Genomic DNA, 27,240 nt, shown 5'->3' with positions numbered 1-27,240 from the left:
AGAGAAAGAGTGAAAAGCTTGTGGTGCAGAGAAGGAGGGCCTTATGAAAAAAGTGATCAAGAAGGGCAGTTATAGACCACATTCACATCTCCCACTCGTTCCAGCTTTCTTCTTCCTCAAAGGTGTCCTGCTCTAGCTCCTCAAATACTCTTCCATGGACGATAGGAACTAAAAGTTTGGAAGGAACCCTACAAGTCATTTAGTCGAACTCTCTATTCAAGGTTGTATCGACCACAGCTGTGGTTCTCAAAAGTCATGAAATTCATTTAAAATGCAGGTCCCTGAGCCTAGCCTCCAAATATTGATTCAATAAATCTAAGGATGGGCCCAAGAATCTTCACTATCAACAAGCTCCCCAGATGCCTCCAGTGCTGGCCATCTGCTGAGCATGCTTTGGGAAATGCTAGCCGAAGCTCCCATGCCACATCCATGCTTCCAAACCTCTAGGGGTGTGGTGTTCACTTCCAAGCAGGCAGCCAGCTGTCAGAAAGGCCTGACAATTAAAAAGCCCTGCTGGCTCTTCAGCCCATTTAAGCCAGCTCTACAGTCCCCCTCCTATAACGATCGTCTGGAGATCAGAAGACTGTTTGCTGGCCCCTCATCCAGAAATTTCCCTCCTTCTTCCACAGTTTTTTTTCAATGGCTCCCTACCTCAATCTGAATAAAGTCCAGACCCCTCGACATGTAAGAGTCATCATGCCCTGGTCCAGGCCTGCCTCTCAGCAGCCCATCTCCCTTCCATCCTGCCTCACAGGTTAGATTTCCAAAAAACCCAATAGCGGTTGCTCACACACATGGCCAACAATGTTTCCATGCCTCTGCTCATGGCTTCTCCTCACATGTAATGTGTACCTCTGCCCTCGTCCTTTCTTCCCCAACTTCTCCTTGAAGTGATAGAACTTCAACACCTACCTCAGGCCTTGTGGCCACTAAGAAACCTTCATCACCATCATAGAAAGGGCTAAATGTGCCTTTTGTGTAGTTTACAATATTCCAGCCAAATTCACACATGGCATTAATCTCCATTGTATTAGAACTATCCATTTTCTCTGTCTCCACTGGTAGACTCAAGGACAGAAACTTTGTCTTATTAGGTAATTGTCACGTCCCCAGCCCATGTCTGACCCATAGAAATGACTCAGTAGATGTTTGCTGAGTTGAATCAGATCCTCCAGGGCTTAAGCACAGAAGGCAGACCATGAGCCAAGCAGCTCCCCACTGATCACATCCTCTCAGGGGATGTCAGCCAGAGTGCAGTACTGGGGGACACCAGGGTGGCCAAATATCCACACTGTCATTAGGGAGAGGCACACAGTCCTACCAGGAAGACATGTCTGTATGACCCAGTGTAGAAGCAAGTATGTAGGACCAGGTGGTAATACAGAGGAGGGGCAGGCACCCCTGCCTCGGCGAATCATGGAAGAAGCAATATTTTTCATTTGTTCAACAAATATTTATTGAAGTCGATTATATGCCAGTGAAAATTTTAGGCATCAAGGAATATACCTGCAAACCAACCAGATAAAAACCTCTTCCTTCATGGAGATTACAGCCTAATGCGCAAGAGAGACACTGAGATAAATAAGTAAAACATAGAGTATTTTAAATAGTGATAAAGACTACCAGAAAAAAAAATGGTGACAGGAAGCAGGACAGAGAGCGCCTCACCATAAAAATTACATTGGCCCTGGCTCGGGGACTTAATTAGTTGGAACATCGTCCCATACACCAAAAGGTTTCGGGTTCAATCCAGGTCAGGGCACATACTAGGTTGCGGGGTCAATCCCAGGTCAGGGTGCATATGTGAGGCAACTGATCAATGTTCCTTTTTCCCTCTCCCTCCCTCTCTCTCTCTCTCTCAAATTAATAAACATATCCTCGGTAAGGATTTTTTTTAAATCACATTGAAGGAAGTGAGGGAGCCAGCTATGCAGACATGGGGGAAGGGCAGTTCAGGCTGGAGGGGCTCCTGTGACACTTCACTGAAGTGTGCCAGTGTCGTCCATGCAGAGCAAGGCGGCTGTGAGGTCATCACACAGTTCTGTCTTGTACTATGTGTGCATCAGGGGGGCACTGTAGGGTCTTGAGGAGGGGAGAACCAGGATCTGACTTCTACCGCAAGACAATTACTCTGGCTGTGTGTCAGGCACAGACCAGAGGGAGCAAGAGTCTGCTGTTTCGGGCCCTGGGATGTGCAGGATGAACCTGAGAGCCATATCCTGTCATTACTTAGGTGCTCAGAAAGGTCAGTAAGGAGCTCATGGGTGCACAGCCAGCAAGTGGCAGACATGGAACTCATGCCAGGTCTCCATGGCTCCAAAGCCACATGCCCTCTCTCTCCCTGCAGCAGCACTACCACTCCCTGAGACCCTTGGAAGAGGAGCTCACTCCCCCAAAGGCAGTAGGACAGCATGGGAGGAGTGGGGGACCAGGCAGAAATAGCGACAGCCCAGCTGATGAAGAGGGCTGTGTGTGCCCTTCAGAGTCAGAAAGGAAGCCCTTCAGCCAAAGTGGCATGGTCCAGTGAGTCCTCATCTGGCTCCATTTTTGCCCCTGAGTCTCAGTGTCCTTCCTCAGTGACCCTTCTCTCATCTGGCTCAAGTATAGACTAAAAAAAATCCTTTTTTAATTTCCATTTTAGTACCTGAGATGTGTTGCTATGTCCAGATTGAAATATATTCAGTCATCAGAAAGGAAATAATTATAGAAACACTAAACAGCATTCAAATAGGTAAGGCCACTCATGCTCCCTACTTCAAAGGGCTGCAGTTCTCTGTGTTCTTTCCCATCGGACCCTCAGCGGTCACTCACCTGGGCCCTGGGCCCTGCCTGCTCTCCTTACGCAAGTAAGTCCTGTCAGCCCCTTTCACTGCACCCACTCCGTTTCCTTCCTGTCCCTCGTCACATCTGACTTAATTTCAGTCACGTCACACTTGTTTGCCTTCTATTTCTTCCGGTAAAACAGACATTGCCCAAGGTGAGAGGGCAGGTAGGGTTTGTTCACTGAAGCATCCCCTGCACTTAGCAGGGGCCTGACACATGTCGGACATTCCACAGATGTCTGTTGATTATTGCCACTGTGTGAGCCCCTAGCAGGTGTAAAAGATCTTTCTTCTTATCTCCCAGGAGTTCCACTGACTCTTCCAAGTTTTTGCTCCAAATTTGACTAACATCCAATGCATGTACCCGCTCTGTAAGCTTTCAGACTCAGAGGAGGACACACCACTGGCCCGCAACCCTCAGGCCTCCAGACGCAGTCTAAGAAGTACAACACTGGCTGTCCTGGTTCTCAGCTTGCAGACGGCAGATGGTGGGGCTTCTCAGCCTTCATAACCATGTGAGCTAATCCCTAGAATTAAATATATATCCATACACTCTTCTATTGGTTCTGTTTCTCTGGAGAACCCTGTCTGATTTAGGAAGTTACAAGGGTTTTAGAAGCTCTGTGCCAGAAACTGCAGTGGGGGCCAAGACCAAATATATAGTTCTTAATCAGATATCATTCAGCCCAATTCCATTCTTCAACAGAAAAAGAAAGACCAGGAAGGTTGTATCTTGCTCAAGTTCACACAGTGGCAGGTGCAGATCCATCATGTCTGAACCCCCATAGTGGACACTGTTTGCACTGCCCGGCTCCTGCTTGCTGCCCAGAAATGGAGAACACTGTCAGCACACAGCCTGCAGGCACCTGTGCCTCAGGTCCACTGCAGAGAGCCATCTACTCCCAGTCACACCACAGAGGCAGCCTGCATCCTTCTCCTGAATGCAGTGAAAGTAGAAATGCCCAGACCTTTCCACCTGACATGGGACCCTTGTGGAAAACACTGCCCCCAGAGCGGCTGCCATGCTGGCCAAAGCTTTGTGGCGCCTGCTCCACAGTATTACTTCTTCCACTTCTCCCCCAGCCCCATCCTGCCTCCTTCCCTTTTCTTTTATAAGGTTTCCCTAATAAACGTCTTGCACCCTACATTTTGTCCCAGCATCGACTTTTAGAGAACCCAACCAACGACACCCCAGTCTCCTGACTACAAACCCACTATTTACTTCCGTAAGCATCACAGACAGGCTCTTCTTCAGCCTGAAGAACAGATCTCTCAACACATGTACACCTGAGGCAGGCCGGGCAGCCCATCACAAGGTTTCTGTCACGCCAGAATCTCTTTAAGGTAAGCACTGTGTGCAAGCACCTAAGCCTTTGGGGTTGCTGCAATTTATATTTAATGTCCAAAACTCCTAGGAGGGCTGCCAGATGAAAACGTTTATCTTCTCTGTGTCTTGCAAAAACACTTTTTAGCTTGCTGTCTATGCATATTCAGGAACAAGCAGAAAGAAGGAGGAAAAGAAAAAAAGAATAAAAAATCTGTTGCTGCCCGATAAATAGAGCAAGCCCCACAGAGCGCCAGGGCAGCGGTGGCCACTGTAACATATTGTTATGCATTGCCACCAGAGCCCTTGTAGAGCAACCACAGACCATGTCTGACATCGCCTCCGCTGACCTTTTCAATATTGTCCTGCACTGTGGAGCCCAGGTTTCCAGAGGAATTCAAATCGAATGTACTCAGGCAGAAAGGACTTGGCTGTGGGCAAACCCTATCAGTCTCTTCACGTTTCGCTGTGTCATTCTCATGTAAATTGTAATTCTTTATTAGCATGGCCAGTCTTCCACCCAGGTGCAGGAGATGCTGGCTAAATGGCAGCCAGGCTGCATCCGCCTGCACAGAGAGACAGCACGAGCCAGGACGCCAGCCAGATTGCTTCCCAGGCAGGGCCCTACTTGAAAGCACAAAAGAGGGATGTGAAGTACAAACCTACCCTCTTAACCAATGTTTAAGGGCACAATACTGTATTGTTAACTATAGGCCCCGGGTGGTACAGCAGATCTCCAGAATAGCTCTTCTGTCCTCTTATCCCCTCTCACCACTTACCTTGTTTAAATACAGTGCTTCTCAAAGTGTGGCCCCCAGATCAGCAGCCTCAGCATCACCGGGAACTTGTTAAAATGGCAAATTACCAGGTCTCATTCCAGACCTACTGAAACAGATTCTCTGGGGTGGGGCCCAGCAATCTAAGTTCTGACAAGCTTTCCAGATTATTCTGGTATAAGCCAAAGTGTGAGAACCACTGCCACATAGCATCTTTGACTATCTCTCTAGCCTTATCTACATCCAGCCCACGGATATTTAACCAGTTGAGGGAAGAAAGAGAAGATTTAACTCAGCGCTATCACCCCCCTAAGGATCATATCTAGCGGGGAGCTTGTAGTCTTTGGAAAACAGAATCGACAATTTCAAGTTCCAGAAATGTGGACCCAAAGAATCAGAAGAGAAGGATTTAATGGGCTCTTTCTCACAATCAGATCTTCCAAAGGAATCGTAGCTGCTCAAAATGTGGAGGAAACTAGAATCAGCCCTCCTCTGGCCTCCCCAGATGCAGGTGAGCCTACTGAGAAAGCAGCTGTGTGAGGGAACCTAAGAACAGGCGAGAGCCCAGGTCTGCTTCAGCCTGGAACATGCTTGCCTGTGTAATCAGGAACCTAGCTATCAGCAGGAGATAGAGAACAGATAGAGAGCAGCCAGGCACCACTGGAGTAAATCGAGAAAGATTGTGCAGCATCCCTGTCAGGTGCCTGGGGCAGGGCTCTAATCCCAGCAAGTGGCAGAAACACCAGGCAGGATGACTGACAGAGGCAGCAGCGCACCATCGGGCAAATCAGAGGAAGGTGGAATTCTACTCAGGTAGCAGCAGCTCAGTGGCAGCACCACAAGGTCCAGCTGGCTGAGGACTGATTTGTGCATCCTGCCCCAGGTCGGACTGACTCAGGAGCTGGGATGCCTCACTTTGAGAGCAGAAGCCTCAGACATCCCTGTAAGGAAGACAAGAGCTGATGGAGCCAATCCAGTCCCCCAGGTGAGGGATCTCAGTTCACTGGGGCAGATGCAACCGATTCTCCGTGCTAAAAAAGAAGGAGCTTATGAAAAAGGCAGAAAAGCTTTCCAAGTCATCAGAAAGCTCCAGAAAAACAATATTTTGTCAAGTGAAGTGCAAATTAATAGAAAAACACATGGATTACATTTCTCTAAAAATACACACAGCTCTGAAATTCACAGAGGGGGAGGAAGCTGCTAAAATCCGTTTGGGGTTTGGCAGACTCCAGCGTGTTTGGGAGTGACGTGCAGTGCTTTAGGAAAGTGGTTTTTCCTATTGTCTTCCTTTTTCTCCATCCATAATCATTAGGATTCAAAGATTTTTACAGGAAAAATACCTCAAGAGTCATCTACTGGACCGCCTCATTGAACACATAAAAACTGAGGTTCAAGGAGATTAAGTGATGATTTCACAAATCAACAACGGCAAGTTTGAGAGCACTTGAGAGCCAGACCACAGCTGATTCCTCCTCCTCTCCTTGCCTTCCAGAGACACATTTAGAAGCTATTCAAGACCATGCAGTCCACATAATCCATGGATCTTTATTCCAACACTCACACCATCCTTTGACATCGGGCAAAGTGGAATCCAATGGCTTCATCCTGGTCTTTGGCCTCACACAACCTGGGAGCTCCACCAGGGTGGAAGCCCCATGCCCGCAGGGTCTGTACCTTCTGACTTAGTCTGTGATCTGTAGACAGAGTCAAGGATGAGAAATGAGGATCATTAGTAAGTCACCCAGAAGCCTGGCGATGAAACGCCAAAGCCCCATTACCCATTCAAAGATATGTATATAATCATATAATGACAAAAGAAACAATCCACCAAGATGTCACAACAACCCTAAATGTGGATTCATAAAACAATAGAGCCTCAAAATACAGGCTCTGGCAGAAGTAACTCCCGCTGGAGTGTGGTTAGTAGGGAATAATATGGGTGTAATAATTTATAGTTTTAATTTGAACATTTCACCTAAAGTTTTATATGCTGTGCTTGAGTGTGATATTGTTATGTTACAGAATTACGTGCTTATGATTTTGTTTTTTTAAAAAAGGGGGGGTGTTATTTGTGTTGGGTCCTGTGTATGAATGAAAACTGATAGAGCTGAACGGAGAAATAGACTAAACCACTATTATTGTAGAAGACTTCAACACCCCACTCTCAGCCATTGATAAAACTACTAGACAAAAAATCAGCAAAGGTATAGAAAAAATGAGTAGTAATCAGTCATCAGAAACTGGTTGACATATATAGAACACTGCCCCCAACATCAGCAGACTACACATGTTTTTATCCTCACCTGGGGCTGTTTCCATTGATTTCAGAGAGAGGGGAAGGGAGAGAGAGAGGAAGAGAAACATAGATGTGAGAGAGAAATATTGGTCAGTTGCCTCCCATACACACCCCACCTGGGGATCAAACCCGCAACCTAGGCATGTGCCCTGACCAGGAATTGAACTGGAAATGTTTCATTGCTTAGAACAACGCTCCAACCACCTGAGCCGCGTGGCCAGGGATGAAGACACTTCTGTATCAAGGCTCCTGTGAGTCGCCCAGATGCTTGTTCAGTGCCATAGCGGCACGGGCCGCGCAAGTCTACTGCCTTGTCGTCTGTTTTCTGTCTGTCATTTCCACTCATCGCGTCACTTTCTTTTCTGCCTTTTTCCGGATTAACTTCCTATTTTTATGTTTCCATCTTATTCTCTTTATTTGCTTATGATCTATAACTCTTTATTTTGTTATTTTAATGGTTTGTTTTTCAGTTTATCAACTTGCCTTCAGGTAGCACTAGACCATTTCCCAAGTGGTGTAAGAATCTCACAACAACACACTTCCATTTCTCCCCTTGGACCGCTGTGCTGTTGTCCTTCATTGCATTTATACGTGTTGTAAACCCCAAAGTACATTATTTTGATTTAAACAGTCATTTATCTTTCAAGAAGAATTAAATAATAAGAAAAATTTCTTATATATAAGCTCACATAGTTACAATTTCTGGTGATCCCCATGCCTTATACAGATTCACATTTTAATCTTGTATAATTTGCCTTTTGCCTAAAGACGTCTCTTAATATTTCTTTTAGGGTCCCATGTGCTGTTGCTGAATGTTTTCAGCTTTTGTATACATGAAAGCACATTCATTTCACGTTGGTTTTGGAAGGTTTGTCACTAGGTATAGAATTGTAGGTGGACAAACTTCTCTCACTACTTTAAAAATAGTCTTCATTATGTTCTCTCTTGCATTGTTTCTGATGAGAAATCTAATGCAATCTGTACCTTTATTCTATTTTTCACTCCTAGCACGTCCTTTTTCTCCATCTGCTTTTAATATTTTCTTTTCATCCGTGTTGGAACAGTTTGGTTATACTACACACAGTGTACTTTTTCTGATATTCCATGTGCGTGGAGTTCAGTGAGTTCCTTAGACCCGTGGGTCTCTAGTTTACATCACACTTGAAGTTCATTTGGTCATTTAAAAAACATTTTTTAACCTCCCCCTCCTCCCCTTCTGAAACTCCAATTACATCTATGTTGGGCTCCTCATAGCTCATTGTTGTTCTTTTCATTTTCTTCTTTAATTTTCTTTTTACCCAGTGATTTATGTTGGATAGTTTTTATTTGTATGCTTTCAAGTTCACTAACTGGTTCTTCTGCCATGCATAATCTTCTGTTAATTCCATTCTGCATCGTTCATCACAGATATTACAGTTTTCATCTTTACAATTCTGGCTTGGAAACATATATATAAATATTCCATGGATCTCCTTAATTTCTTAAACATGTGGAATATAGTTACAAAAAATCTACCTTAATGTTCTTGTCTGTTAATTCTAATACCTGTGTCCATTGTGGGTTGTTTTGATGGACTGATTAGTCTCTTCATTGTAGACCGTATTCTCCTGCTTCTTTGTATGCCTGGTAATCTTTTGTTGTGTGGCGGACTACCTAAATTTTGCTTTGTTGGATGTTGGGTCTTTTTGTATTCCCATAATAATTTTTGACCTTTGTTCTGGGATATAAAGTTACATAGGAACAGCTGATCTTTGGGGTCTTGCTTTTATGATTTGTTAAGCAGGTCTGAAGCAGGGCTATTATCCCCTACTATTAAGGTAAGACTTTCCTGAATATTTCACCTAGGCCCCATGAATTACAAGTTCTACAGTGTGGCTGGAAAAACAGGTATTATTTCTGACAGGTGACAATATCCTCTCATGCAAGCACTCAGCAGTACTCTGCGGAACACTTGAGCAGGGCCCCTGAAAAACCCCAGGTTCTCTCTTCACATGGTTTTCTTCTTCTCAGTTCTCTGCCCTATAAGCTCTAGCCACCTCGGTCTCCCTGGACTCTCAGCCTTGTCTTTTCAACTCAGGGAGCCTGCTACATACCTCCTGGGGTCTCTCTCCCTGTACTACAGCCTGGAAACTCACAACAGTAACTAAGGCAGTTGTAGAGCTGCCTTCATTTGATCCTTGTCTCTCAGGGATCACAGTTCCTTTGTTTTTAAAGATTTTTGTATGGGGTTTCTGGTTGTTTCTTTCAGGATGATAAATCCCATCCCCATCACTCCATCTTGGGTGAAAGCAAAAAGCCTATAGGAGTTTAACCAGGGGCCAGAGCTCAGCCAGAGGGATGTTGGCAAAAAGGCCGGAGCTGGAAATCTACCACATGCATTCCAGCACCAATGTTGTCCCTGGGACCCTCTGTGGGTGCGCATGGTTCACAGTCCTGTCAGTCATCTTTAATCCCAGTGGTGGTGTGAAAATATACAGCGATTGCTTCTCTCTGTGCTCTTACTGGCTAAAGGAGGGGGAAATAGAACAGTTCAAAGTGATAATATTACGGCTTAGAAGTAACTTTAAAAATAATGGTATTAAAAATAACTGAGACTATGTAAGCCTTATAATTTACAAACCAATTTCATATGCATTTTCTTTTTAAATATTTTCTAATTTCTTCAGTATAGATATATACACTACTAAGTCTCTCTCCATGGTGTTTGGAACTGAAATTTGATCAGCCAGAGGAGGAACCCAAACTTAGATCATGATTTAACTGTAAGGTATAATATAGAGGTAATTATAGACTAACTTTTTTAAAAATTGAAGGAAAAGTTAAAGCCTATTATAAATTAAGTTGATCAAAGAGACAAAATAACAAATACAAAGCATAACTCTTTATTAGATATTGGTGCAAAAAACAGCTATAAAAGATATGTGAGTAGAAAAGTAAAGAAATTTGAATAGAGTGAATATTAGGTCATCTCAGAGAATTACTATGAATTTCATAGGTGTGATCATGATATTGTCATTTACATGAGAAATGTTACTTTCCTAGGCATATGTGATGAAATAATTTGAGGTAAAAGTAATGATTTCTACAGCTTATGAATGGTTTGGGAAAAATGAAATGTGTATGTTCACACACCTACACAAGTGAAGCAAATATGACAAAATGAAAGCAATTGTTGATTCTAAGTGGTGGGTATGCAAGTATTCACAGTATGCTTCACTCAAGGTTTCTGTATGTTTGACAGTGTTAATTAGAAAGATGATAGGGAAGATTGAAATGATAATATTAGATAGACTCTGAAACAGAAGAAAGAAAATCTAAGGATGGACAAAGAGGACGATGAATTCTCCTTACATCAATCATGCATACAATTTCAGATTCAGGTGAGTGAAATTTAAAATGCATTTACTTTAAATTAGAAATCTATTTAGATTAAAGTATTGTTAAAGTCAGTAAACTAGCATTTATGCAAACATATTTGTGTGTTTTAAACCTTCCTTGTTATATCAATAGTAACTCAGATATTTTTTTGTTGTAGGGACACACTTCCCAATAGCCTGGCAAAAGTACAGTGAGAAAAAGATTGCAAAGTCAGTAACAATCTTACTATGTAAATTGCATATTGGATGTACAGTTGATTCTTGTGATTCCTGGTAGTTATGGTCTATAAAATTGCCAGCAGCACTGAACTAGCAAATGCTGAATCCTTGCTCCTGGAGAAAATATGTACATACATGAGCATATCTCTCATATGGATTATAATCCTAAATAATCTTAATATAATCTTTTTTAAAAAATCCTCACCCAAGATTATGTTTTTTAATTTTAGAAAGAGAAGAAGGGGGAGAGAGAGGAAAGAAAAATATCGATGTGAGAGAGAAACATGGAATGACTGCCTCCCATACACTCCTGACCAAGGATTGGACCCTCAATCTTTTGGTGTACAGGACAACACTCCAACCAACTGAGCCACCCAGCCAAGGCTAATCTTAATATCATCTTACACTGTAAGATATATATTTAAAATTTAAGATATATAATATATGTAAACTTTTTATTGTATTTATTATATAACCTTATAATTCTGAGATTATATTATTATTATAACCTTATAATTCTAAGATTATAATAAATATACAGTCAGCCCTCTATGCGAAGGGGGGCCCAAAAATACCAGGATTATCTTCTAGAGGGTGGGCCCTTTGTAGAACAGGCCTCCCCCACTGGGTGAGTGTTCTAGGAACCCATCTGTATCAGTGTACCAGCTGGCACTGTTGTGAGAGGCTGCGTTCAGCTTCAGTGAATTTTTTTTAACACTCTTTCAACTCCCATTTCATGGTGGATAATTTATGAGCACATCTACCTGCACCACACTGAGTGTACAGTAGTTTTTGACCAAAAACAGCATGACCCCTATTCCCCGCCCTCTCTGTTCACCCAGTCTCACCCCTAACAACTTTGTTTTGTTTCCCCGGATGAAAAAAGTGCTCAAAGGGAAACATTTGGCTGATGTAGAAGAGATGAAACAAAAATGGCAGAAGCACTAAGAGGCATCAAAATCAACAAGTTCAGAAACTGTTTTGAAGAGTAGAAAAAAGTCTCAATAGGTATACTGCATCAAATGAAGAGTACTTTGAAGCCGACTGAAGTTTAAACATGTAAAAAGAAATACACAATTTTTTATAAATAAATTCAGGGGTTTTTGGGTCCCCCTTCATATCTGTGGGTTCTGCATGCACAAATTCAACCAACCATGCATCAAAAATACTCTGAAAAAAATGTTATGTTATTGCCAACATATATGTACTATGTAGTTAGGACTATGACTGTCGCATCTGTACTAAATATGTACATACTTTTCTCTTGTAATTATTTCCTAGAGTACAACACCTATTTACATAGCATTTGTATTGTATTAAGTACACTAGAGATGATTTACAGTGTGTTGGAGAATGTGTGTCTTATTCCAGTTTATACAAGGGACCTGAGCATAAGCAGATTTTGGTATCTTCAGAGGGTTCTAGAACAAATTCCCTGTGGAAACCAAAGGATGATTGTTATCTTAAATCTAAAAACAATGCATCTGGAAGATTCTATTTTCCTTGTTTTACTAAAGAGAAACTGGAGTTCGGAGTGTTAAATGACTTGCCTGAGGCCACCCCACTAATAGATGCCAGAGTTGGGACTCAAATCCCTGACCCACTGGCTCCAGAGTCAGAGTTTCTGAGCTGCGCCCCCCTGTCTCCATCGTCTGGTCATCTCTGTGTGAAAGCTGACACGAAAAGGCAGAGCATGGCCCTGTTTGACCTCTGCTCAGAAGGTTTGTGTTAGGTGACTCAAATTTTTCTCTGCTCTGAACATGTCTGCCAAAGACCAAAAAAGTGCAATGAGTATTGATTTTGAGGCTACAAATAATTTTAACAGGTTGGCAAATTCACCAACACAGAATAGGACCTACTGTAATTTACAATTGGGAACCTTTCTACTAAATTGTAATGGGCAATAACCATGTTAAATTCATTTCTGTATGTTCAACAATGCTTTGCCCAGAGAAGTTGCCTGCTACAGCTTTGATAAATAATGAATGAATGAATGGATGGATGGATGAAGGAATGAAGTTAATAACCTAAACCCAATAGATGGTGCTTTATAGATAAGATAACTCAAGATGAAGACAAACAAAACCAGACAAAGGTTACCTCTAATTCCTTCTTGCCTTCAGCCTTCCAAATTTGGAAGAAGTTAAAGCTCTCAGCATTGCCTCCAGACCTATGGGAAAGGGTGGGCAAATGCACATTCAACAGTTGCCAGGCAGTTCCTAAATTATGAAATAGATTATATACCTAGCAAAATGGGAACTCACTGTTTAAAATTCAAGAAAGATTTTCTCACGTTCTGAATGGTGCTTAGCTCTCAGGCCACAAAGGGCAAATACTGCACAGAAGTCAGCTTGTTACCACAGTATTTTAACTGTGAGCCAGTGCATAAAGCACAAATTTTAGTGCCCGTCCACCAATCACGTGCTTGGTGAACGATCACCCCACGGGTGGTGGCTGAACGTGTGTCCTGCAGCTGGCTCACAGAGAGCAAAGTGTGTAGTCATGTTGCCTCCTCATCTCCCAGTGAGAAATCTGTGTGACGTTTTCTGAAATGAGTAAATGAAAGGGGGCATGGCCAAGCAAGATCAAAGTGCAGCAAAGAAACAAGAAGTGATATTGCTGGAAGTGAAAATTGATTCTCATGTAAATAGAGTTATAGGGGACAGTGGGAATAGTGGCACTGTGGCCAGACCCTAAACATGCCACCAGAAGTCAGCGAAGGCAAACTGATGGACATAAATGCGGAAGGACTTTTGAAAAAGGTGACTCGGTCCTAGAGGAAAAGATGCCGGCAAGAGACATCACATTAAAGGAATGCTCAGAGAAATCTCAGGACATTGAAAATGCAAAGAATAATTGTAGAAAGATGATTCAAACTTAGAAAGGAGCCTGACAGTTAATGCTCGCTCTGTGTCATAAATTAAACCAAGAGAGATTAACGCTATTCAAACTATTCTTGATAAGGTTTTTACAAACAAAAAAAGTATTTTAACTTTCAATGTTTCAAATTATTTTGTACTAAATAAATGTAGTTTTCCTTTTTTTACTTGCCTATATGTTTGTAACTGACAGCAAGAACATTTTGCATGTTTGAGGAAAAACACTTAAAGGTCATTAAACAATCATAATTTTCCCATTAATTATGAAGGTCACTTTGCTTGGTTTCAGTTTACAGGGTCATTGTATTGTCCCTGCTATCACGGAAAGCAAGGACTGTCTGTATTTGTAATGATGAAACCATATGCTACTTACCACTAAATAAGGCTGGTAATTAAATGAAACAAAATAAAATACGAGGTAAAAGAATTTCATTTTAAAACCTATTGCATTTTTCCATGAAAAATTTTGTGTGTTCCTATCAGACAAGCAACATACTGACGAAGTTCCAGAATTAAATTTTGGGGGGAGTTAGACCTCTCTTAAACAAACATTCATAGCTCTGACATTTTCAGTAAGAAAAAAAATTTTTTTAACTGTTTCTATTTAGAAAAGAGAGGAATGCTTGTGAAATCTGCCAGGCCTCTGAGGAGACGTGGACAGGGGCTCAGAATTGCCTCTAACAGTTCAAGCTCCTGACTCCCCTGGTGACGCTCGCAGGTGACCCCGTCCCTGGGCAGTCAGGGCCTCAGCCTTGACTACACTTGGCTGTCCTAAGCAGCTAATAATTCAATCAGTACTTGTTGATTTATTATGAATCTTAATTTTTAAAACTATACACTCAATGACTTGAGATAAAGTTATAACCGAATTTGAGCCCAGCCTACTCACTGCCGTAAAGCTGCATCTCAGATAGGGACACTACCTTTCGATCTCCGGGGCCCAACACCTTACAGTGGGGCGGGGCAACTAGCAAAACTAGCTCTCAGCAGAGAGGCACACGGTCTCTATTTCACTTGACAGCACAAAGATAAAGTATTGAAAGCCCAGCTTAGTCTCCACTTGTCTGTTGAGCACCTACCCCACAGGGCAACGTGCTGGGAGCAGAGGATAAGGAGATGCAAAAAAGCTCAGAAGCCCACAGCCAGAGGTACAAGTACAGGAAAGACAGAGAATCTAAGAGGCTCCCTGGGGCATGACAAGGGAGTGATTCCTTTTGCCAAGGGGTGCAAGGGGAAGTCACAGGAAGGTGAGGTGACTCCAGGCCATCTACGAGGTAGAGTTGTTCATCAGCCAGAGGCATCAGAAGCCAGGCACAGAGTGCGGAGGGAAGTGCAGGGTGGTCCTGGGCAGCCTGCTCCACACACAAGTGGAGCTCAAGTTGTCTGCTGGGAATGGCTAGAGAAAGGGCGGTCAAAAGAGGGCTGCCACCTTTTCATTGTACCTGAAAAGCTATTTTATTTTTGGTCAAGGGACACTTTTTAGTTCCTTCAGGTGCCAGAGCCTTAGCCAGTACTCACTGCACTCACCAGCAAGCTCTCAGCACCATTTCTCACCCCACCCTCACCCCATTCCCCCTGTGCTCAGAGAAAACCAGGAGAGGAAGGGCAGGATTAGAAGGCATAAACCTGGGGAGAGTAAGGACCATGAGTGTTTTTTTCACTGCTGTTCCCCCAGCAGGCAACCCCGTGCCTAATAAGTGGATGGCACCCAAACCAGGGATGTAGACTCAGTTACCAGTGCCCTTTAAAGAGTCTTTGGTTGTGCAAAGGAAAATCTAGAGGGAAGGGGCAGAAACAGCTTACATCTTTCTTCATTAGTGAAAGGTGCCTTCTTTGATGAAGGCGTTTTGGCGTATGATATTTTAAATTGTGTATTTTCAATGTTAAAAGACTTGAAGACTCCAAGAGTTTTACTTGGGGTTGAGGCAGCTGCAAAGGCATTACTGGGTCTTTGCTCTAGGGGGTTTGGGCCTCCATTAAATAACATTTGCCTGAAATCAAGGAGAAATGTAGCTTTTAAGGGACTTTCTGGCAAGGGTTGGCCAATAAGTTTTAGGAACAGGAATATCCGATACCCATTTTTACATTGTTTCCTGTCCCCTGCTGTCATTTCCAGTACGCCCCTACCCCAGATTCTCCACTGAAGTCAGGTGTGGGCTGGGGGGGGTTGAAGGTGGGACCCTTCTGTTTACATTTGGCATGAAATTGTGAGGAAGGCACAACACAGAGACAACTGGTGACTTTTGGTGGACAAGGCAGTCAGACACGCAGAGGGACTAGGAAAGATCCAGACTTACCGCGGTGAAGCAAGATAGAGCCTTTCAAAGGGGAAGGCAACAAGTATTTATTTGAGATCAATAAGAACAGCTACGTGGGACACACCGATTCAGGCAGAAGCATACGCAGTGTTCAGATTGGGAGATAAAGGCAACGGTGTTTATGAGAAAGGGAAGGGGAACGAGTCCATCAGTAGAGAAGTCAGGCACTTCTGCTGGTGCAGATCGCATAACGTAGTGGTGTTCTAAATGACGTTCTTAGTTTTTAGTCCCGTTGTCGTAACAACTGTTTTCTTGTTATCTTTCCCTTTGCAGTTTGTTTGTTTGTTTGTTTGTTTGTTTGTTTTGGAGGCACAGGTTACTTAGGCCCGGTCCAGAGGAGATTTCGCCCTGTTCTAACATTCCAGGGTTTGAGGTCTAAGACGTGCCAGGCAGTGCCTCTGGCGTGGCAGCTCCGGCTCTATTCTAAAGGCGCTGCACACTGTTTATAGGCTCCAACTATGTCATTTGGTTAAAACAGGAAAGATGCAGAGAACAAACTTATGTTTGCCAGAAAAAGGGGATGGTGGGGGTGCTGGGTGAAAAAGGTGAAGGGATTAAGAAGCTACAAAATAGTAGTGGGGGCGTCAAATACAGCAGAGGGAATATACTCAGTAATATTGTAATAACTATGTGCAGAGCCAGGTGGTTACTGGAATTATCAGGGGGATTACTTTGGAAATTATATAATGGTCTAGCCACTATGCTGTACACCTGAAACTAATATGAAATAATATTAAATGTCAATTGTACTTGAAAAAAAAGAAAGAAAGAAAGGCTGGTGAACCCTAGACACTCAGTTTACCTGCTATGATTCCCCCAAACCTCTCCCAGCTTTCGATCAAAAGGAGCTTCAGCCACTTTTCAATTGTTTGAGCCTCCATGCACTGGCCATGAACCCACGTGCAGGTCTCACCAGACTCACACCAGCTTTGATGTTTCAGTATCCTACCCATTACCTGCCAAAACTGGATGCTTCTTTCCTGCCTGCCATGGGGCACAACCAGTCCAGATCCCCTGCTGCAGGCACCAAATGGGACAACCGTTCCCAGTTCTTGGCTGAGGCTGAAACTCACTAATCTCACTTTCTACCCCAATCCACATCCTCTCTGTGGAGTCCAATGTACCGCGCTCACCTCTTGCATCCTGCTAAGAAGATGTCTCTGGAAATCCTACCAGATCCGTCCTCTTTCCTCATCCCCTTAAAAAGCTCCCGATCCTCTGCATTCAACCAGTCTCTTCCATCAAAAGGTTTGTCTCCAATAAGATAACAAATTATAGAGTACGGCAGTCTGAAAAGAGAGGTTCATGCATTCATTTGGTTAACAAAGGTTTCTGAGCTATGTGCTAAGTGTAGGGCATACAATATGGATTTTAAAAAAGAAATACGCAGATTATGTTTCCGGCTCTCGAGCTCAGTCTATGGAGGAAGCATCCATTCACCCAGTCACCTTGTGGCTGGTGTGAGTACAATCTGTAGATAGTGCACAAAAGAAAGGAAGTCATTTCTTTGAGAGTTTTTAAGAGAAGAGCCCGGCCGAGTCTGGGCAGCAAAGAACTGCCACCCGGAAGGAGTGACGTGTGTGAAATCTGGGAATGTGTAACAATTACCTAGGCCAGGAGCAGGGACTGGGAGAGCAGTACAGCTGGAGGAGGCAGTACAGTGTGGAGAGAAGGAACGGGGCGAACTTGAGGAGCTGGAAGGACTCCAGAGTGGAGAACACACAGAGCATGTGAGGTGAGACCAAGCACGGTCTCTACAGAGGTGCCGTAAGTGAGAAGGGGCTTATCCTGGCCTGGGGCAAAGATGACTCCCTAGTGAGACCAACACCCAGGAACTCACACCTTTTTGGAGTCCCCTCCCCTCGAATCTCAGAGGGCCCTGAGAATTTGGACCGATAGAATGTGGTAAAAGTGACTTTGTGTGACTTCTAAGGCAGGAACATAAGCAGCCATGTGTCTTCCAAAGTGAAATCGTAGACAACTTGTACTGCCTTAACACTGCCACGCCCAGACTAACCACGTGGAGAGGCCAGGTTCAAAGAGGAACGTCCAGCTAGCCCCGCTTGCCAGGCCAGCCCAACCGAAGCACCAGACTTGTGAGTGAAGAAATCATCTTAGACGTCCATTGCAGCTGAGCCCTCAGATGACGCCAGCACAGCCAATATCGGACTGCAGCTTCTTCAGAAACCCTGAGGGAGAACCACCCTGCTGAGCTCAGTCTACCTGCAGAACTGGGAGAGCCGAGTAAGCTGTGCTTTTAAGCTACCAAATTTGGGGCTTAAACTTAGAGGAACAGAAATTTGAGCCTGGAAGTTGGGTGCCAAAAACAAAAAACAAAAAAGCTTGAAACCCTAAAACAAGGCTCAAGACCCGGAAATGTAGCACTGTCTATCTCATATCTTGAGTAGCGAATGCTGCCCAGACAGGCAGAGGGGTGCAATGCCTGCCCGACAGAAGTCTGGTTCCGTCTACCTATCGAGTTTCCACAATCTTTCATCTCAGTCATGTGTTTTCCAGATGGACACTGAGGGTTCAGTGTGTCCTTCTGGGCATAATGCTGTGAAATTGTGACCAAGTTGAGTAATAAGGTGTCTCTGTTTCCCCTTTTTCGATCACTGCCATTTACAAGAAAACAGCAAAAGTGGGTGGCAAAATATAGACCTGTCAGGATTCTGACTTAACAGAAATAAAGAAAAATGTGAAACTGTCAAATCTCAAGTGTTCTATGTCGAGACGAACATTATTGCGTCCTCCCTGGCATCCCTCAGCAACCCATAATGCTCCTACCAGTGAGAAAACAACAGTATGAGGTGCAGGTGCTTCTGGGTTTATTTTCATTGGGTTTGGTGATACCCAGGGTGGATTTTCAATCCCAATAAGACAGTTAGTTATACACAGCATTCCTGCCTTCTCAACTGGACAGAAATATATTTTATTCATTATACCAGACAGACTAAAATGCCCAGAAAGCGTCACCTTGGTCTGTGATAAAATTCTATTAGTATTGGTAGAGATTTTAGATATCACTTAATCTATCTAACAAGCTCGTTCGTTTATTTCTTCATTCAATGATTTTCTTTTATTATTGAATGCCTCCTGTGAGCCAGGTACTGTACTTTTATGAAGCCAGTTTTCTCCACTGTGGTGGGTGACTGTGGTCTTAGGCTGCAGTTTCTTTAACTTTTGAGTCCTGGTGGAGCCACCTCTGAGCCCAGGCGTGGGGCCAGGATGGTCTGTGTGTTTCTGTTGCTCAGGTGTCCAGAGTGGTGTCGGCGCCTTATTTTCCTGGAGGTCTTATTCAGTTCCTTCTTCAGTTCCAAGTATTGACCATCCTTTCAATAAACTCCTTTTCTTTGTTAAATTAGCTGGAGTCTATTTTTATTGCTTACAGCTAAGGTACACCATTTGATACATTCTTACTTAAAGATCAGGTGGCAAGGAGTTTTATGTTCTTCAGGACCTTAACCGAGCTTCAGATAAAACAGAAAGCCCCACTCTGTGTCAGTCTGAGTCCCCCTGCCCCAGTTGGAACGGCACTGACAGGCCGCGGAGCAGCTGAGTGAGGCCGAGCCTTTCTGCTGTAGGGGTGAAACAGAAGGAGGCAGAATGGCCAAGACTGTGAGGCAAGAAAACACCAGGAGGGGCTGTGGCTGTTCTTTTAAGGGAACAAATTATTAAATGAATTATTATGTGAATAATTATTTTAAAAATTTCCTAGTTAATGTTTAATTCTCTGATTACCAACTAAAAATTCCATTTCAAAGTAATGAAAATAACTGGTATTTGTGTAAGACTTTGTGGTTTTCAATGGTTGGGTTAGTGCTCTTTGTCTCTGGTGTTTAAGCAAAACTGATTTACTCAAAACCCCAAACCAAGAATAGTCTTATATTGAATCTCAGGCAAACTAAGACTCTAAAACCCTTCCTTTGATCAGGGACTGAGAGTACTTGAAAAGAATACGGTGGTAATCCTCCCACTCTCCGCCTCAAAAAAAAAATAAGTATCAAGGACTGATGCAAATAGCAAGTGCTTCTTTGTGCTTTGAACTAAAAATCACACAATGCTGGGGGAATGAGAGAAGTGGCCACATGAAAATCTTCTGTAATGGAGACAAAGACAAAAAAAAATAATAAAACACTTCCTGTTATGGTCAATTGGGCTTAGAAAGTAAAGTCAAAGTCATTTTCCTGCTATCTGGACCCCACCACTTTTATCCCTGTAATAATGCATTTGTCTAGCTATTTTGTGTTGTTCTTTTAAAGAATTTCCTTTTCACATTGGATGTGGCGAGTACACACCCTCAGGTAAATATGAGAAAGCAGCTGGTGGATCCCTTCCACACTCCACCCTCACTGCCCACTAACCAGTCAACTTGAGCAAAAGGACCTTGTCCATCTAGTTCCTGTTGCATGCCCATGACATATCCCAGGGGCTGGCCTGTCACAATTATCTGTTTAATTAACAAATGAACGCTTTGGCAAAGGCCCTCATCATCCCTTTCCTGAACAATTCTGTTCCCTAATCCATGCCCCTGCTCTTACTCTTTTCCCTTCTATCAGCTATCTAGTGCTGTGCAGCTAACCAACCCAAACACAGCGTCTTGAAACAATAGTAATCCTTTATTTTGCCCTCAAAACTGAAATACTTTTGGCAGGGCTTAGCAGGGCCAGCTCCTCTCTGTGCCATGTGGCATTAGATGGGATGGCTCAACTAGGGGCTGGAAGAGCCACTTCCAACATAGCTCATCCATGTGGCTGGGAACTCAGCCATGTCAGCTGGGGTCCTGAATTCCTCTCCATGTGTGCCTCTCCACAAATGTTTGGTGGCCGAGTTCCAAGAGCAAGCATACCCAGAGAGCTAGGTAGAAGCTGTGTTTCCCTCTATGATCTGGCTTGGGTGTCACACAGCATCCTAAGTCTGCCCAGATAGTCTTCAATAAGAGGAGTCAGGTCAATGTCATATTGTAAGAAGAGCATGTGGGCTGGCTGATGTTGTTACAGCCATTTATACAATCTGCCACAGTCTCTCTAACCACCTTTCTCAAGGCTTCTACATTTTCTAAAACACAAATCTGATTGTAGCACCTCTCTGCTTAAAAACGTCCAAAGTTCTCCTTTACTAAAAGGCTAAATCCCATATTCCTAGTGGAGGGCACGGAGAGCATGGAGGGCATGTGAGGCTCCCACAACCTGGTGCCCAAATCCTTCCTAGTTTCACCTCCTACCTGGTCCCCCAAGGGCACGCCAGTAGCATCTTTCCCTCCCTTGTTCTTCCTGCTGTCTCCAACAGGGCATTCCACCTATCTGATCAGGAGCTTCCTCACCCATGAAGGACGAGTGATCGTCCTCACCGTTGTTCCTCTGCCACCGTCAGGGTTAGGATACCCTCTGTAGGTCCCCTAGCGCCAGCTTCCATTGGACCTCGCATTCTCCATGTTAAGGAGCCACTTATTTTTCAGTCTGTCCTTACAAATGGCTTCCTAGAGAAAACAACTCTTGTTTTATTGCATATATACTCAGATAGACAGTATAAATCCCAGAACTTCACAATAATAGTTATCACAGTGTTAAAGAATAAAACTGAGACACACCAAGAACAAGTAATTTTTTTCCACATCACCATAAATGGCAGATTTAGGATTTTAATCTGAATCATTCTGGTGCTAAAGCCCTCACTCATCAGAGAAAGTGAGCCATATGTTTCTTGGATGTGCCACTTAAGGTAATATGAAGAGATAAATCAGGGTCACGGTTTCTTCAGCTCTCAAAACTAATGAAAATAATTTAAGACCAGTATAAAAATAAGCAACAATTAAAAAGCAAAAGGCCACAAGGGTATGCCACGATTCTTTTCGAAGGTATAAGCATTAGCACTTCTTATCCTCATGTCCCCAAAAAGCTGAACAGAATAAAGATGGTTGATGGACAAAATCATAAAATACGTCACAAATACCTCATCAATTCTAGAGAAGCAGGCCGAGGGCATGAGTGGACAGCCAGGGAAAAAGATGTAGAAATGCTTCAAAAACTGAAACCCTCCCCCACAATCTCACCGTCTCACCTCTGCTTTTCCCTGGCTGAGAGGAAAGCTAGAGAGGGAATAGAGAATGATTATAATTGCTCAAAGCTAATTACCATCAGCAATAACAGGGATTTAGCAATGCAGTAAAGAACATAAATAAGACAAGGTACCCTGAGGGAGGGAGAGACTTGGAAGGGAAAGACACACAGAGAGACACAGTTTTGTTTTCCTCCTCCCACAAATCAAAACATTGTAGCCAAAATCCTTGCATTTCACCTTCAGCGTCTCCCACAGGCTGGGAAAAGAGAAAAAACAGGCCTTGGGGGAGAGAGAGAAGTGGAAGAGAAACACTGGGACTCAACATGTTTAAAGTGAATTTCAGGGCTCTGCCTGGAATTAGGGGAATGACCCAAAGCCCAAGAGTGACTTCAATGACCACAGAAGGACAAGACTTTTAAACAATGTTGCATAAGGGAAAGCAGAAACCGGTCCACCCACTATTAGTGATCCACATCCCTCATTCTCTCCCTTCCCTGACCCCCTCTCTCTCTGCCTGTCATCTCTCTTCCTCTCTCTCTTTCTCTCCCTCTTTCTATTTCTCCCTCTCTTAACAATTCCCCCAACCACCTTGGAGAAGACAAAAAGGCACCAGACCCAAGGAGACTTTCCTCAGACGCTATGTAAACAAACAGCACTGACAGGGGAGAGGGTGGGGGACAGGGTGGGGGTAAGAAGTCTTTGCACTTAAGCTAAGTAAATAACGCAAAATATATAAAAGGAAGAGAGAGAGCATGCAACACACTGTTATCATTACAGACTACAAAATAACTGCATTTAAAATACTTAAAAAAATAAAAAGTATAATAAAAAGGAGCAAAAATTGAGACTTTCAAAATAACCACACACATTTGATAAAGAACCAAATAGAACTTCTAAACATAAAATGTATAACCAGTAAAATTTAGAAGACAACAAGGTTTAAACGCCTGAGCGACACAACTGAAAAGATATTAATGAACTGGAAGCAGACGGAAAAAGATTAGCTAGAATGTAGCAGAGACAAAGCGGAGGGAAAACTTGAAACAGCAAGGGGGAAAGAATGACGCATCTAACATACATCTGACCACAGTTCCAAAAGAACAGGATGTACAGAATACAGGAATAAAACAAGTGAAAAGAGATAAGGGCTGGGAATCTTACCAAAATAGTGAAAGATGGGAATCTTCAGGTTCCAAAGTCACAATGGATATGTAAAAAGAGTATCCATCGTGTTAAACCAAGGAAGACCAAAAGTAAAGACAAAACAGGAAAACTGAAGAGTATCCAGGGAGAAATGTCAGATCACCTACAGAACAATGCCTCTTAAACTGCCTCCGGATTTCCTTAACGGCAACTATGGAACGCAGAGAGGCACAGAGTAATAACTTGAAAGTGCTGACAGATCCTCATGTTTATTAGCGCCTCACCTCCAAGTGAATCTCAGAACTTTAAAATGCAGTCTCATGAAGATGGAGATGGGCAAATGTCCCAACAGTAGCTAAGCTGGGATTCTTTGGGAGCTCATCAAGATGGGGGCTTTGATTTGAAAATAAATACAAAAATAATAGGATGTGCTATTTCATACCAAACCAAAAGTGTTGAGATAACATTTACCCAGGTAAACCTGAACCCCATCCAAGAAGGAGCATGAACTAACAACAACGTCAAAGAAATCCTGAGGGGGTCCATGACCAGCAGACCTCCCTGAAGGACCATCCAAAGGATACACTTCAGGAAAGTCTGAGATTCGAGAAGCAATGTTAACAAAATAAAGCAAAAATCATGTCAAAATATCTAAAGCAGGTATTGGCAAACTATGGATCATGGGCCAAATCCAGCCCATTGTCTGTTTTTTAAAATAAAGCTTTATTGGAACACAGCTACTCGCTTGTTTATGTATTATCAGTGCCTCTTTCTACAGCACAACAGCAGAGGTGAGTAATTGTAACAAAGTCTCTAAGGCCCTTCACAGAAAAAGTTTACTCCCTTATCTAAAGCACTTACAAAATAAAACAACAAAAATAGTAATTTTTAAAAATTTTTGTTATTCAATTACAGTTGTATGCCTTTTCTCCCCATCCCTCCACCCCACCCCAGCCAAACCCCTATCCCTCCCCCACTTCCACCCTCCCCCTTGATTTTGTCCATGTGTCCTTTATAGTAGTTCCTGTAATCCCCTCTCCTCACTGTCCCCTCCCCACACCCCCCTGGCTATTGCTAGATTGTTCCAAACCTCAATGTCACTGGTTATATTTTGTTTGCTTTTTTCTTCTGTTGATTATGTTCCAGTTAAAGGTGAGATCATGGGTTTAAAAAATCAGCATAAAACTAAATATTGATCTATAATAATATGTAAGACAGGAAAATTTATCAAATTTAGTGTTCTAATGTCTATTATTATTTGGAGAAAAAGAGATTTGTTCACTCTGGATTTTAAGATTTTTAAGTCTATTAATATTTTAAGAATAGTGAGTAATAGAGTAAGAATAGAGGAAAAACTTCCCATACAGTAGAGGGGAAATTTTAAAATACCATAAACCTAAAAGAAGATAACGAAAGAAATTGAGAAAGCACAGAAAAGACAAACCAAATAGAAAGTAGAAACTATAGTATCAGAAAGACGTTTAACTGTATCAGTCATAAACGTGAATAGACTGACTGCTGTTCAGCAGTTAATACAGAGTGTCAGTTTGAGTTTTTTAAAAAAACAATGATATGCTATACAAAATAACAATTAAAGATACAGAAAAAAGCTGGCGTAGTTTACTGATATCAGATAAACTTGACTTAAATGCCAAAAATCATTATTACGAATAAGGAGCATTGCTATCATGATCAAAGCTTTGCTTCACCAAGAAGATAAAACAATTCTGTCTTTTCATGATTAATAGCATAGTCTCATTTATCAGATAAAAATTACAGAACTGTAAGAGGAATTGTCAAAGCCATTAACGGAGTAGGAGAGTAGCTCGTATCTTTCCTAGGTATAAATAAAGCAGACAATCTAATTTACACAATGTTTGGACTACCCAATCAACAAACTCGGCCTGGGGAATGTGTGTGTGTGTGTGTGTGTGTGTGTCCTTACACCAAACAATTAAGAACCTCATATTCTTCTCAACACTGAAAAAGCGTTTATAAAACTTGACAACCCTGCAGGTCAGAGCATTCTTAAACCCCTTCGTAGAATGGGCATTTAATAGACCACATTCAACCAAATTCAATTTAGATATCAACAATAAAAAGATAACTGTAAAGCCAATGCATTTGGACATTGCAGAAACATACCTTTTAGAAAAATCTTTTTCTCGTGCAAATTTATAACCAGGTACATAATAACATGCGTATAATCAATCTATGTCTGCATCACAAGTTTGATCGTCAACATTCAAATATACACACACAGCCACCTACAAACGCACACCTACTCTCAACTAACTCGTGGGTCAAAGAAGGCCCATCATTGCTGGAATGTTTAAATACTTGTGACTGAACCATAATAAAATTTTATACCCTGAAACTGTTGGCGTGTGCTCAAGCAATACTCACAAGGTTAATTTATCTTTTTAACTCCTTATATTAGAAAAATAAAGACTAAAAATTAATGATCAAAGCATCTAATTTAAGAAGTTAGTAATAGGACACAGAATAAACTCAAGGAAAGGACTAGGCAGAAAATACTAAAAATAAAGCTGGAATTAAAGAAGTCTAAAATAAAGGTAACAATGGAAAGAACAGTCAAGGTAAAAAAAAATAGGTTCTTTGAAAAGACTTTAAAAATAAGCAATTTTTCGCTGAAAATACTAGGAAAAAGAGAAAGAAGACATCACGTCATGACTGAAACAGCACAATTCAAAGAGAACAGATAAAGATAACAAGGAACATGATATACATAATTAGAAAGAGATACCCAGATACCCATAAATATAAAAACAAAAGAAATGGACATTGTCTTGGGAAAAAAAGTTTATAAAAGTTACTCAAGAAGAAATAGAAGACCAGAATGCTCCTAAAACAAGTAAACAGATTGAATCAAAACCTTGTAACAAAGAACAAACTTGTGGAAATGTCCCCCCCCCCCGGAAAAAGTAGGCTTTCAGTTTCATGAGGGGTTTTGTTTTTGTTTTGGGGTTTTTTTGTCCCCATGCATCACTTACAGTAAGGTTATTCACATCATATAAAGCCATGGTCTTCAGCTACCAAACGTGATAAACTGGAGATTCAGGGGAAACTTCACGCCCAGATCTCCAAACTTAGAACTATTTAAACTTAGAATGTCAGTTCTCTGAACCACAGAACCGGGCATTGACATTTAGGGAGCTGCAAACCAATTCTTTGTGAAAGTTGAGTTTCACGTTAAAGACAAAAATCAAAAAATAAATAAATAAATAAAAGATACAGCTGTCAAGTCACCCAGATTAGGAATTAAGACATTCTATCCCTCAAGTTTTCTCATGAAATCCTGAAATGGATCCAAAAAGTGCCTGAAAGTCTTCAGAGCAAATGAGCCCCATGGCCCCAGACACTGTTAACAGTTCTTAGAGCTGCAGGTGTCAACCTGCCTGGTTAAGTTTCCCTTGAATGTTTCCCAGGGCTCTCACAGTGAACCCTCTATCCCAGCCTCACTGTCCCTTCTGTCAGCTGTTCCTTTTTTTCTGGGAAACCTGGAAGTCAGGAGCAGGCCGCTTTGCATAGTCAGAGCAGAAACCAACTTGGAGCCTTGCAGTGGAGAGGGAGCAGAGCAGTTACACACTCGAGACAGCTTTGCCATTGTGCAGACGCGGAAAGGCACTCCCCCAGTTACCCAACAGCACCTCTGGGTGCTACTTCGTCCCGTTACATCTGGCATGCAAAGGGGGCGGACACGGAAAGAAGGAAGGGAAACAACAGGGCTGTGGGCTTTTCCCACCTGGCTCCACCCTGTCCACATTTAGCAAGAGCTTATTGCCATCATTTGCTTCTCCAGTGAATGCAATTAAACACACCTCCATGCCCAGTCCTCTGGGAACCTGAAACGTTGCTTACAAATCACCTGCCTTCTTCAGCCATTAGTGAGCCCGTTTCAACCAGCACTGCTCTCCCACAACCAGAGGGGAACTGCAGGGGTTGGGGAAGAACAGGATTTGAAAGGGGGACGAATCTGAGTCTATAATCCTGCATCCTGGTGTC

The 27,240-nt window shown here is 42.6% G+C and overlaps 1 long non-coding RNA gene across 1 annotated transcript; it reads right to left on the bottom strand.

Moving 5' to 3' along the window:
• Positions 1 to 1,493: 1,493 nt before the first annotated feature.
• On the bottom strand, positions 1,494 to 27,008 carry LOC123480871 (uncharacterized). Its single transcript, XR_006657007.2, has 3 exons — positions 26,229 to 27,008; positions 17,145 to 17,300; positions 1,494 to 6,616 (listed from the first exon to the last, which is right to left on the bottom strand). It is a non-coding gene; the product is annotated as an uncharacterized lncRNA (long non-coding RNA).
• Positions 27,009 to 27,240: the final 232 nt, after the last annotated feature.

This window comes from Desmodus rotundus, chromosome 1 (assembly GCF_022682495.2).
Source record: "Desmodus rotundus isolate HL8 chromosome 1, HLdesRot8A.1, whole genome shotgun sequence".
Taxonomy (NCBI): Eukaryota; Metazoa; Chordata; class Mammalia; order Chiroptera; family Phyllostomidae; genus Desmodus; species Desmodus rotundus.
Note: the sequence above shows the minus strand (reverse complement) of the source record. Positions and strands in the feature narration are given on the sequence as shown.